At 37.5% G+C, this 14766-nt stretch overlaps 1 pseudogene; it reads left to right on the top strand.

Annotated features, from left to right (window-relative positions):
- The first annotated feature begins 983 nt into the window (after positions 1 to 983).
- On the top strand, positions 984 to 9231 carry LOC105854515 (annotated as a pseudogene).
- The last annotated feature ends 5535 nt before the right edge of the window (positions 9232 to 14766 follow it).

The raw sequence follows: 14766 nt of genomic DNA, 5'->3' as shown, positions 1-14766 counted from the left end.
GGGATTCTCCATAGATAGAGTGGAGAGCAGAACAGGCAGATTGACTGAAATCCACTGCCGAGGGAGCAGCAGGTGAGACAGGAGTGGTCTGCTGCGCCATGTGGGTCAGCTCCCTGGCCAGGGATCAAACTCATCACCACATGACAGAGCTGCGACACAAACCCTAGTCAACCAGAGAGGCTACTTATTTAAATGCAAAGGATGAGATGGGCCCTCCCTGGTGGCGCAGCGGGTTAAAGCACAGCACTGAGAAGCTAAAGCCACTTCCGCATGAGTTCGATTCTGCCTGCCCCAGAGGAGACCACATGGCGAGGCAGACCTCTCCTGACCCGCCCGCTGCTCCTCTCAGCAGTGTGCTTCTTTGATCTGCCTGTTCTGCTCCCCACTCTGTCTCTGGTGAAGCCTCTCGCCGCCCCTGCACCTCTGGCCTGTACCCCAGTTCTGTATGCACAAATAAATAAATCTTTAAAAAAAAATGCAAAGGACGAGAATGAAGCTCTAGGTTTCCATGTAGTCATCTGCATAAGTCTGACACAACATCATTCATGTCCTGATAAGGTCAGTTCTAGGAGAGGATTGGGGACAAGAAGTCTTAAGTCTATTAGATTCCAAGGAATGACAACATTCTCCTTTTGGCAATTGACCAAGGAAACTGAAACCTGGGATTAAGGTCACAATTTTATGAAGATAAAGTCATAGCTCATTCAAAAGAGGGAAAAAACTGTAAAAACTGAAATGAGATAGTAGATGTATAACAGGCAAGATGGGCTCTGTAGTTACTTGAACTTCCTCAGAAGACCTCACAGACTTCACAAATACCTCAGACCTCACAAAATAAAGACTAAATCCAACAGCAGGATTCCTTTGTTTTTCTGGCTTAGCCATTTTCCATTCCAAAATCCATGGCACACTGAAAGCTGAGATGGGGCAAAGCCAGGCCCCATCCTACCTAGCACTGGGCCGCCTTGTGCACTGTTGGTGATATGGCCATTCCCTCATGTGGGACACAGTCTGACTGGGCAGCCTTTACTTTGGTCACTGGGTACTGGGTAAGAGTTAAACTGAGGCCCTCCCTGGTGGTGCAGCGGGTTAAAGCACAACACTAAGAAGCTTAAGCCACTTCTGCATGAGTTTGATTCCCTGCCTGCCCCGGAGGTGACCACGTGGCATGGCAGCCCTCTCCTGACCCGCCCGCTGCTCCCCTCAGCAGTGTGCTTCTTTGATCTGCCTGTTCTGCTCCCCACTCTGTCTCTGGTGAATGCTCTCACCCTCCGCATCTCTGACCTGTACCCCAGTTCTGTATGAATAAATAAATCGTTAAAAAAAAAAAAGAGTTCAACTGATAGTTATTGGACACAAGTTAAACTGGTCAGAATGTTAAGAACAGATACTCACAAAGTCTCAAATTTTCCCAAGTCATACTTACATATATAAAGAGAAATTATATTCTAGACATCATAGTCACATCACTGATGTTTCACTTGTTCTTTTGACTAATGTTTTCTGGAAAGGAGTGCCAGGCTGGTGTGTATCTGGAGCTACCACTGATTGGATTGGGGCAGTGGTATCTGACTCAAGTACACCCAAACCCTGAGGATGTCAGTGACCTATTATGGCCACTATAAGAACTGTGCATGATTCTTGTTTGTTTGGGATCTATCCCAAACATCTACTCAGCCCCTGCTCTTTCTTTCTGCTCTCTGTATCTCACAGGACAGAATGAATCAGTATTTAGCTGACACATACATTGTTCTAAAGGATACACTGAAATTGGCATATCACTTGTCATATTTGCTGAACAGCAAGGGGGCCGATGGCATCTTTGCCATCAATTGTCCTTACTATTTATAGATATGCTTTTTATAGTTACCATTTATAGACACACTATAAATACATTTGAATGAGAACTGTTAAGTGAAGAGGACTATCTTTATAATGTATATGCAGATATATAATTCTTAGATAGAACTATGATTCTTTCCAAAACAGTATTTTTGACATGCTGTTTCCTGTACATACTGTTTCCTGTAGCTGCTATGTTGTTCAGAATTCTGTTTGTGAAAGGAATTCCACTATTTGTCTCAACATTTTAATAAGTTATATATAGTCCTTTTAAAAAAATTCTGAGGGCTCAAGTCTCAGTGCTCTCCAACTATCATCAAGCCACTGTGGCTTAAGTGCAATGCCCAGCCAGGGAGCTGACCCACATGGTACAGCAGACCTCTCCTGTCTCACCTGCTGTTCCCTCAGCAGTGGATTTCAGTCAGTCCATTTGTTATGCTCTTCAGTCTGTCTCTGGTGAATCCTCTCACCTCCTGCATCTCTGGCCTGTACCCCAGTTCTTATATGCATAAATAAATATATATTAAAAAATAAAAATTTTGTGGACAAATGAATGTAAATGTAAGGATATAAAAATACCACCATACATGGGTAAAGCAACCACATAGGTTTGGCTAACAAGATTCAGATCCAATGTTTTATTGCTCCAATAAACACTGTGTGTTTCACTGAACACTGGCTATTTTCCCACCACTGAGCAAAGAAAGATGCATAAAGTAATATTAGCCTCTTCATTCTCATTTTTGTAACCTGGAAGAAAAAAAAAAAACTAATATCCTGGACAAACATTATAAAAACTATTTTATTGTATACTAAGAAGAGTTTGCATATCTTCAAATCTTCAATACCTTCCTCAACAGCAAAACAAATCAGGTCAGACATCATTAATGAGTTCTTCAAAAACTCAATAATTACCCTAACTACACATTATTGCTTCTTTCATCAGATTATTTTCACATATTGTAAGGGTACATTTTTGACATACAATAACATAAAATGGTGAATAGGCATAGTGATTATTATGATGATCCTGTCTCCAACACCTTCTTTGTCAATATACAAAGCTGCTTTAGATGTGTAAATGAATACTCTGCTGTCACTACTCAGAGTACTGTATAAAGAGTAGATTTTCCCACAAAATGCCTTTTTATATTTAACACTGACATATTTTTATCTTTACCTAACCAATTTTGTTTCAGGAATGCTCTATGAAGATCATTAATATTCATTTTATTATAAAATATTAGGATGATAATTCAAAGCACATCAAGACCACATTGCTGTTTTTCAAAGGAAAGATTGTCATACAATGCAGTGTTGAGAAAGTCATATATATGGACTTTGTAATATATAATAGTTTGAAAAAGAATTTCAATAAGATGGCAAATTCTGCCATTTAACTGATCTAGAACGCAAGGTTACAGCTTCAGTGACAAGCGAATTAAAAGAAAATCAGATCTTCTGTAATCAATGATTTATCTTTCCTCCTCTTCTTTAACCAAGGAATTAAATCCAGCCCCAGCGAGTATAGTTATCTACGATGTGCAAGGCAGACATGATTCATTGTCTACCCACTTTGAGTGACAGTATGAATGACAGCCTTTGCCAGTCAAAGCCATGATAAGAACTGGGTTCTGAGAGTCATCTTATTGTCCCAGCCATCACTTTTGGCAGGAAGGCTGATTCTGAGATAAGAAGGTGATGGTGCTGAGCTTATTTAAAATAAGGAACTCAGCACACTCATCAGTGCCATCTGCATTTAGAACAATGGTCATCAATGTATCAATGTGCCTTCTTTCATCTGTCCTCTCTTTCCTTCTTCTTCTTTTTTTTTTTTTTAAACTTCTCACTGAATACTTCCAAAGCTGCATTACATTTAGTGGGCTACCAAAGACAGACTCTTAGTATTCAAGGGCAAACAAAGCCAAACAAAACCAAAACATGGAAAAGATCTAGGAATAATGAAAAAGCAGCAGCAAGAGGGCTTGTAAAAGATTCTATTCTCATAGACTTGGATGGGTGAGACACTAGCAAAGGTTGTGTTATAGGATCACAGAGATTCAAATGCTAATTTAGAGGCAAAGGTTTACAGGAATCTTCCAGAGAAAAGGATGACCTTTGCTCAAGAGGTGTGCATAAGTGAAAACTATAGAAAAGAAGCTTCACATGGAATGGCAAACACAGTTTGTAACAGGAGTCCTTGCTAGCAATTTGGAAGCTCAGTGGAAATAGAAAGATGGGGAAATTTCACTTTGGTCAAGGGTTATGGAATGTTTAATTGTCCAGATTCTCAAGTTTGTCCCACCATGAATGTAACTAGATATGAACAAAGATTCTTTGACAACCTTAACAGTGAGATCACAACAGTACAATAGTAGGATCAAAACAATACAATCATGATATGCTTTCCTTTACTGTTCCTTCACAAGATCTTTGATAGCATATGAGATAGTTCACACTCAACAGTCAATGAGAAACACAGTTTTTCTGGTGGACACTTTGGGTATAAAGGACAACAAATACTCCATACAACCTTGCAAGATAGTGAATGCATTCTGGAATGTTGCTATGGAGGGTGTCGTGAAGTAAGAATGTGAATAATATCTTAATCAAATGAAGACTGGACAAGGAGCAGAGTTGGAGGCTGGAACTTAAGGTCTAGTATGCAACTAATAAGCAATGGTCTAGGCTTCCCCGGTGGTGCCAGGGTTAAGTTTCAGTGCTATCAAGCTATCTCCAGCCACTGCTACAGGAGTTCCATCCCTGGCCAGGGAATTGAGCCACATGACACAGAAGACCTCTCCTATCTTGCCCACTGCTCCCCTCAGGAGTGTATTTCAGTCAACCTGCCTGTTCTGCTCCCCTCTCTCTCTATGGTGAATGATCTTACCCCCATCTCTGGCCTACACCCCAGTTCTTACATGCATAAGTAAAATAAATGATAATTTAAAAATATAAAATAAAAATAAGCAGTGGTCTGAGAACCAAGTGGCAGAACCTGCTGCTGGGTCACAGAGGAGCAGAGAACTTTCCAGTCATGAACAGTCATGGTGTCCACTCCTCCATATGGCAATGCAGAGGCTCAGATGGGCATGAGCACTGCCTGGGCTCACAGTGGGAAGGCAGAGTGAAGGATAATGAAAAGGTTTAACAGGAACACATGCCTGAGTTACTCCGTGTTGTTGGGTGGTCTTCTAATGTAATTTCCTTCACCCCAGTTCAAATAAATAGTTATTGGCATTTCTTACTCTAATAACAGTACGCGTATTCAGGAGGTACTCCACACTGCTCCTCTAGGACTATAGCATGCATCCCCACGACCCACTCTCCTGTCTCTTAGATCTTGATAATCACATGGTCCCAGAGCAACCTCAAACCCAAGAGCAATCCCAGTTCAGGACTAAGGGTGCCATGCAGTGAAATATAGTACAGACTGCAAGTCAGGTGACCAGGATCTGAGCCATAGTTGCTTCAAGAGTTAGCTGTGTGTCATTGGTGAGGTTACTGGAATTTTTGTTGTTCAACTGGTCCAACTACTATAGAGCTGTGTAGAGGGCCCTCAACTTACTAAATATGGAGCTACCACATGACCCTATCTATTGAATTTCATGTCTAGATAATTTCTTTGATTGCCTTTTGCACAACTTACTTTTCTATCCTCACTACCTCTTAGTCTTTTCTTTTTTAATTCACAAATGTGTGTAGCACTGAGCCCTATCTTTGCCATACAAACTCTAGCTAACCTTGATAACATCCTGATCATTCTGGCTGGCCCATCCAATTTACCCAACATTCATATGATTGATCTCCTTTTCCCAGAAGATCTTGTGCCTCACAACACATATACTTCTCTGGATCACACCCAAGAATTCATCTTCAGCAGTAGCTACAACACCTGCAAATCTGAAATGTAAACATTCCATCCTGGAATCAGTTTCCTATGTTTTTCCCTTTCTGACTCCAAAAGGACTTTCTTTAAAACATGGTCCTCAGAGCACTAAAGCTACATCCTCCTTCAACTGACTTACCTTCTCCAAATTACAAGCATGAGGCCATTGCTATCTATCATCATAACCTCATCTATATTATTTCTGTCCTCCTTGATTTTACTCACCTTGTAAAACTCAAAATTCCAGAGGAACACAACCACCCCTTCCTGAATAGTTAGAGGTAACTGGAGAAAATCATATAATGAGTCATACAGTTTTATTCACAGAGGATTTTCTTTAATGATTATTACATTGAACTCATACTATGTCTTGTGGACATAAACTCTTAGGAAAAAAAAAAACAGCAATTTTTCCCAGAAAAGCAAATAAAGGCTTTAAATATTCTGACTTTGAGAAATGTAAGCAAGCCTTCAATTTATTCTGAGTTACTCTGTGTTGCTGGGTGGTTTTCTTCTAATGTAATTTCCTTCACCCCAGTTCAAATAAATAGTTATTGGCATTTCTTACTCTAATAACAGTATGAGTATTAAGTAAAATCTATGCAAGCTTACTCCAACATAGTTGGCATTGTGCCAATAGCTTAAAGCATTAGCTTTCTAACGTCTTTCAACAAATTTATAAAATAGGCATTATGACAGTGAACTGTGAGAAACTATAATTTTTTTAACTACATTTGACCTATACACTGGCAGTTTTATATGGTAAACCAAATTTTAATATTTATTCCCAATTTTATGAAGTACACAGAGGAGAGGTTCCTTACTCTAAGTTGGTTGTCATATCCAGGTCAAATGATTCAAAACTGTAAATTCTTAAAACTCAGAAGTTAGAAGTTATTTAGCAACCCTTGAACTGTCAAGGTGTATCCTCAACCCCCCTTATTGCCTTATTGTGGGAAATTTAAGCAGTGTTAACTCGTAAGTTCTACGAGGTTGAGTATTTGAATTTTATCTGAAAATTCTTTGTCATCCAGAATAACACTCACAGTGCTAGTTGAAAAACATGATAGGAAAATAATTTTGAAACAATGCATAATAATCTTGAATTATTGTTACTGAAAATCACATAACAAAGAATATTTAAATGGTTTATCTTCTGAATAAACCTGAAAGAGTATATTATATCTCTGTGTGGCATATATATATATATATATAATCTAAAATTCACCCAAGTTATGGCTTCCATTTGCTATCAAGATAGAATCAGGTCTAAAATATTACATCTTTTTAGTTTCATCTTTAAGAGAGCTGAAATATTGGAGGAAGAATAGTGTTTGGCTTGAATGATAGTTTAATCTACAAAAGGATTTTCTTTGCATGATGATTTTATGTTATATTTTCTCATAAGTTTAATGGGGTTGAATATAAGAAACACCCGACGAAACAACATTTACTTGAAGCTAGAAAAGGAATTTAATCAGCAATTAAGAATCTCATTTTGCTTGTTGTTAGTAGGCATTATTTTAGCATTATTCCATGATTACATTAAAGGAAAGCAGTGCACATTAACACTACATTACTACACACATTCAAACCAAAAATGACAACAGATATATTTATTGTCAAGAGCAATATGCTGAACTGACTTTAAAAACCATGATTAGGGGATTGATTAAAAGTGACTAAGATGGCTGAATTAACTTGGCAGAAGAAAATTTCGCTATCATGGGATTTGTAAACATGTGCTCTGACAAATACATGCTTTTGATCAATTTTTTTAGATGCATATGAAGAAAATTAAGTATATATGCATGTGTTAAGTCTTAGCACACATTGTGTGCATATTAAAGTTGGTTTTAGTTATGGAAGAGGACATTGGAAACATATTTCTCTATTAAATACAGTTCAACATACTTTGAGAGGATGGATTTACAAAACATAAACAACCAAGATTCCTCCAAGAGAGGTTCTCAGGCCTCCATGGTGGTGCAGGGGTTAAAGTCTCAGCGCTATCAAGTCATGACCTGCCAGTGTGGCCTGAGTTCAATGCCCAGAGAGGGAGGTGATCATCATGGCACAGTAGACCTCTCCTGTCTCGCCTGCTGCTCCCCTCATGCAGTCAATTTCAGTCATTCTGCCTGTTCTGCTCTCTACTCTGTCTTTGGGGAATCCTCTCACCTCCCCATCTCTGGTCTGCACCCCAGTTTTTATATGCATAAATAAATAAAAATAACTCTTATAAAAAGAAGAGGGTCCCATCTCTGAAATGTCCTAAGTTGATGACTATCAAAATACTACCAAATAAATAGCAGAAGAAGCTAACAAAATAGTATGATTCTTTAATTTAAAACAACAGCAGCAGCAGAGGGAAGGAGCAAGTTCAATTGCTAAAAGGAAAATAACTTCGAACTCATCAAGTTGGTTCTATTCTGTCTTACTGTATCCAAATTTACTTGTGTTAAATACCCCATTAGTGAATGTTGTTCCTTGGAATATTGATGATGACACTCTGTCTTCACCTCCTAACTACACAAGTTCAGAAAGCCAAAAAGTCTGACTTCCAGTAACACATAAAATCCATTTGGTGCTGCTGCTGCTGAGGTGCTCCCGTGGCAATCTTCTGTCTTCCTGCCTCTCCCAAGACCCCTAAGACTTGTCTGTCTGGATCTCAGGCTACATTTTATCCTGTCCTAGAGAAAATATACATACATGGAAATGGCAAGTTTATCAACGAAAGCTGTTCCGTTTTCTATGCTTGAGCTCCTAGAAACACCACCAACACATCTTTTCAGAGTTGCTCCTGACAGGTCTATGCAGACTTTTGACAGCTCATCTTTTAGAGTTGAGTAGTTTTACAACTCTTCAAATCTATAGTTTTATATTTTGAACTGTTTATCTATGTATGTGTTTGGATATATACAAATGATGCATTTCAATACATTTTCCTGAACACATTTGAGCTCATAAAAAACCATCAAGCATCAAGTCTTCAGACACTGCCACCTGCCTTGTGCAGCCAATGTGAGCCAAGTCACCTCTCACCCGGGGCCCCCCAGCTGCCTCTCCTTGGAGCTGACAGACAAAGTTTCAAAGATAGCAAAAAACTTTCATTCTCTGAGGACTGAGTGAAAAGGTCTTGGTTATCATGGTTGCTGCTTTCATAGATTTTACCCCAGGATTTATGTGCCAGTGGGGTGCCTTCACACACCATAATGGCACTGGCACACAAAATCTGTGGTAAGATATTTGATGGTGAAAATTACATTCTGAAGCAAACAGGTCCTGTGATCATGTCAATCACAAATACTGGGCACAATACAAACTATTCACAATTTCTCATCTGCACAGTTAAAGCAGAGGGGTTGGGTGGAAAGCCTTCCCTACTTTGGAAGAGGAAGGTGAGCAGAAATGTTGTGGAAGCCATGCAGTTTTGGGTCTAGGAATGGCAAGACCAGCAAGAAATCACCATTGCTGACTGTGGACAAATCTTACAGATTTGACTTGTGTTTTATCTTAGCCTACAGAACATGCCTTCTGCAACTCGAGAGAGCCCCTCTTTGTCCCTATCTGCTTATTGGTTTTATGCTCTCCTTACAGATTTGGGTTCCCTATTTTCTTTATCCCCTTCTAAGTCTAGCTGGATTACCAAGTTAAATTTAGAACTATGAAAGGAACAATAAACAACAAAATGAAAACCCACAAAACTACCACATGTCAAGAGATGCAAAGCAATTTTACTCTGCATTCTGCACGGTATTAATAGCTCTGATAAGATTGAAAAGATCTTTATTTATAATTGGAAATATTATATACTTTTAGATTTATTTTCCAGTTTTTTTAAATGCATAATTAGTACAGCTGGATAATCAGTCTTGTCATCTGAGCCAGCTTACGTGAAGGGTAGATCCATAATCATATTTACCAGATATTTTTCATATTTGACTCATTTAGTATATTTCTGTTAATATCAGAAAATAAAACACAACTATGTATGGAGAAAGGAATATGTAAAATATATCATATATACTGATAGGCACATATGCATATCTACGTGGGATATTAATATACATAATATGCAGATGTATGAAGTTTAACATTATTTTACATCACAATTTCAACCCATGTGATTTTCATTTTCAAAGTGGTACCACTGTACCCACAGGAAGCTAAAAGATTAGCCACTTCACACTTTAACTCCTGACCTTACCTGTCATACCCTGCTTCAGGGACATGCTAGAACCCACAGGTTTTTAACCTGTTTATCCCACTTCTTCACAAGCTGAACAAAGGTTTTACTCAAATTGAGCAGGCCTCTCAGTGACTGATGTTCCCAGTTGCCACTGCTTCCCTGAGATGAAAGCAGCAGAAATGAAGGTGCATGTTCTAGCAAGGATAAGGCTGCCATTTAGACCCCCAACAAATGTGCTGTAATTCAGAGGTCTCCAAGAGAGGGGAATCTCATGAAGAAGTAATACCACATGTGCAGAAAACGAGCTGTGCCTTAGCACCGTGGATTAAGTGCAAGACGAAGTCGCCTACTAGAGGGTGTAGGAGGTTTTCTGCCAATCATCACCAGCTGAAGAAGAGAGAGGGATGCTAAAATTAGAGAGATTTAAGATGGCTGTACAATGCAAGAGCTATGTGCCCCTTAACACCCCAATTTGGCAAAGTAGAATATGCACTCAAATTGGATAGAAGAAAAAGCCATCTCCATCCTAGGAGGAAAATAAAAATAAAGTGGCATTGCACTTTCAAGTAAAATAGAAATTGTAAGTGGCCAAATAATCTTGGAGAAAAAGTGATTGAAAAAATGGGGAGAGAAATAATTCAAATCAGACACCCAGAGTCAACTAATACATGATTCAGTCTTCTTTATTTTCATTTTCTTAGTTATAGTTGCAGTTTAATCAGGGTTATTTGCCCATGTACTTAATTAGTGCCTGATTGTCTTAAGGTGCATATTATATAAGGGTATCCATTTTAACAAATGCTATGTTAGCCTTTCTTTAACAATTTCAACTGTGAATCTCCCTCTGACCTAGGGTGAAGTCTCGGCGATATCACTCCTGAGACCTAAGTCCCATGCCCCACAGGGGAGGTGACCCACTTAGGGCACAGCAGACTTCTCTTGTCTCACCTACTCCTCCCCTTGGCATTGGATTTCAGTCAATCTGCTTGTCCTCTAATCCCTCCTACTTCTGGCCTACACTCCAGCTTTTCTATTCAAAAGAGGTGGGGTGGGGGTCGGGAAGGCAGCAAGAGTGAGAGAGAGAGAGAGAGAGAGAAAGAGAGAGAGAGAAGGAAGCAAAGAAACTAGAAACTCTAAATTCTGGGTCTTGCGCTCTGGCTAAGGCTCTGATCAACCTTCTCCCTTTTAATTGGAGTTTGTTGAGAGGACTTTCCAAGTGCTAGTCTTCATTATTGTGCAGTCCAGCTCATCTTATTTTCTCAGATATCTGTTGTTTTATATATATGTTTAATTATTATGCTGTTCCTGAGGAGTCAATGAAAATAATATGCATGAAGATATTCTAATTATTGACAACACAAACTACTTTGTATGACTACTCCATACATCAATACAAATAACTCAGAAAAATGTGAATTTCTAGCACAAGTTTTACTGTTTTTTAAAATAATTATTTCAATGCCACTGAGTCATCATAGAGTGGTAAGTCACATAAATGAAACCCTAACATACAAACTAATTTTGGTTTATTCAATTTTCAGAAAAATTCCTAAACTATTCCATGATACCGATACAAATAACTCAGAGAATATTCATTTCTAGTACAAGTTTTACTATTTTTTAAAAATAATTTCAATTCCATTGAGTCATCATATAATGGTAAGTCACACAAATGAAACCCTAAACATTGAAATATTTAATTGTAATATTTATATATAGTAGAGAAACAAAGGTAATTATCCTGATGTAATTCTTGAGATATTACCTGGCAAATATTGATGAAATGTATTAAAATAACTTTACAGTTGTTCCTCATTTTAAAGGCAGATATCTTTTCTACTGTAGTAATTTATACTACAGACATATCGGAGGTGAATATCTAGAACAGTGCTATATATATATAATATAATATATATATAATATATATATATACACACACACTACAGTAGAAAAGATATATATGTGTGTGTGTATGTGTGTGTGTGTGTGTGTGTACGTAAAATGGGCCTCCCAGGTGGCACAAGTGTTAAAGTCTCAGTGCTAGCAGTCTACTACCAGCCACTGTGGCATGAGTTCAATCCCCAGCCAGGGAGCTGAGCCACATGGCACAGCAAGCTTTTCCTGTCTCATCCACTGCTCCCCTCAGCTGTGGATTTCAGTAGATATGCCTGTTTTAGCCCTTCACTGTCTCTGGTGAATCTTCCCACCCCACCCCCACAACTCTGGCCTGGCACCTCAGTTCTTATATGCATAAATAAATCTTTAAAAATAAATAGAAATAACATAAGCACAGATGAGAGCCACATATATAATTTCAATGGTACTTTTTTTTTAGTTTTCACATTAAAAAAGAACAAGTAGAATTAATTCTAATAATGATTTTATTTAAGCGATAGATATATTGTTTCCAGATGTAGTGAGCTATAAATAGCATAATAATTAAAGAAATAATTAAGAACTTGCTGGTACTTGCAAAATCCCATGCAGAAGAATGAAAGAAGGATAAATTAGATCATTTTTATTTAGAAACAACTTCTATTCAAGCAATCTTTCTATGTCATGGTATATTATGAAACCACATTGAAAATATCAACTGTAACAAAAACCTTTAGCATATATTACTGAAAGTGCAGTCTTATATAAATGATTCATGGAAGTTCAATTATAAGAATATGAATGTCTAAAATCTAAATAATCTAGAATTCAAAAATGCTAAATAATCTAGAATTCAATTTGATTAGAGTCACACAGCTAATTTTTTAAAAAATTTTTGCATAGAAGAACTGGTGTGTAGACCAGAGTTGTCAGGGGTGAGGAGGTTCACCAGAGACAGAGTGGAGAGCAGAATAAATGGATTTTAGTAAAATCCACTGCTGAGCAGCAGGGGAGACAGAAGAGGTCTGCTACAGAGAGGTCTGCTATGCTGTGTGGATCAGTTCCCTGGGATCAAAGGCAGGTCAGAGTGCTGATAGTGCTGAGACCTTAACCCTTATGCCACCAGGGAGGTAACTAAAATTTTAGACAATCACTTTGTAACAGGTTTTCTGTTTGAAACTATTAATACTATTATATGATGTCCTGGGTTAACTTGTCATACTGTGCATTAATGAAGTTTTGTTTTTTTTTTAAAGATTTATTTATTTATTCGTACAGAACTGGGGTACAGGCCAGAGATGCGAAGGGTGAGAGGATTCACCAGAGACAGAGTGGGGCACAGAACAGGCAGATGGATGAAGTACACTGCTGAGGGGAGCAGTGGGCGGGTCAGGAGAGGTCTGCCTCGCCATGTGGATCTCCTCTGGGGTAGGCGGGAATCGAACTCATGCGGAAGTGGCTTAAGCTTCTTAGTGCTGTGCTTTAACCTGCTGCGCCACCAGGGAGGGCCTCATTAATGAAGTTTTAGAAAATTAATATAAATCACATCTTTATGAGAAACAACATAATATGTAACACTATAAAATATACAAATAATTTAAGCTACATTTAGAAAAGAACAATTAAAATGATTAAACTATATCATTCTTTACTATATCAGTGACATAACTTTTGGACAACAGGTAATTTTACGACTAGTCTAAAGTATAATTTTTCAATTTGTATGAAAATTTATCTTACTCTATAGCTTGGTTATGATTTTTTTTTTTTTTGCTTTTATTTATCTGAACAATAGGAAGACCTATCTCTTCATCTGACAAAAAATATTACTTTTTCATCTTCTGTTTACCTTAGGAACATTCAATTTCAATAGTTTCATTACTTTTAGACTTTATTCTATTTTATTGTTCTTTTATAATAAGCTTTTTGAGATGCCTATCAAGCTCAACTAAAGGTCTTATGTAAATTTCAAGAATGGGGTCAAAACTTTCATAGAATACCAAGCAGCTAAAATATGTGTATTTTTAAAATTGTCTCTGATCTTTCATTCCAAGAACAATGAGGAATTATTATATGTAGATATTTCCTTTAAGGCTTACTCTATCCATCCATAGAAGATTCTTCTAGCAAAACACTCCTGTTCTGAAGCTGTAACTGAATCGTGAACTTTGAGGGTAACATATAGAGCTTTTATCCTGCTGGGCTTATTAGAAATGCAATATTTTGATAAGATGCATAATGTCCTAAACAAAAATAATGCAACCATTAATCTAGTCACCTTCATCACCCGTTGGGAAACACACTTCTTTACTGGATCAACCTTATTTGCCTTCTGCCGTATTTTTCATTATCCTGGTAATGCAGTATCCGATAACTATTTTCAAGATTTAAAAATTTACCTTTATTTCATGATTTACAAGGAAAGAAAAAGAAAATGATCAGATTCATGGCCACCTTAAGGATTTCTCTAGCGATTTAAGTAAAAATTTTCAGTATTAATTGTAAGCATTCCATGAATGTATTCATTGCATAAAATAAACTCTAGCTATGCATTTTGTAGTACAATTAAAATATGAATCTAATATTGCCCAATAGACAGTCCTTAAAATAGAGTTGCAAATATTTTTGGTAAATGGAAACATTGGTAGACCTGTCTTTATGGTGTGTCATGAAGAAACAAACAGTTTTAAATATGTAAATTCAAATACCCTTACAGGATAAAGCAGCAGTTCCATTGGTTTACAGACACATGTAAATAAAATTGTAAGCTTCACAACCAGAAATCCTAATATAACTACTCAAATTAGAAATTTATGATAATGCAAAAATATTCCTGATGGTGAGACCAACCTAATTCAAGAAAATTAAGGCTAATATGTCACATTTATACACATGTGACAGAGTACCTATTTAATCAGATTGAACCAGATTAGATTCCAACAATAACAAATAAAAACCTTAAAACAGTAAA

This window comes from Condylura cristata, unplaced genomic scaffold (genome assembly GCF_000260355.1).
Source record: "Condylura cristata isolate star-nosed mole 26May11 unplaced genomic scaffold, ConCri1.0 scaffold00047, whole genome shotgun sequence".
NCBI lineage: Eukaryota > Metazoa > Chordata > Mammalia > Eulipotyphla > Talpidae > Condylura > Condylura cristata.
Note: the sequence above shows the minus strand (reverse complement) of the source record. Positions and strands in the feature narration are given on the sequence as shown.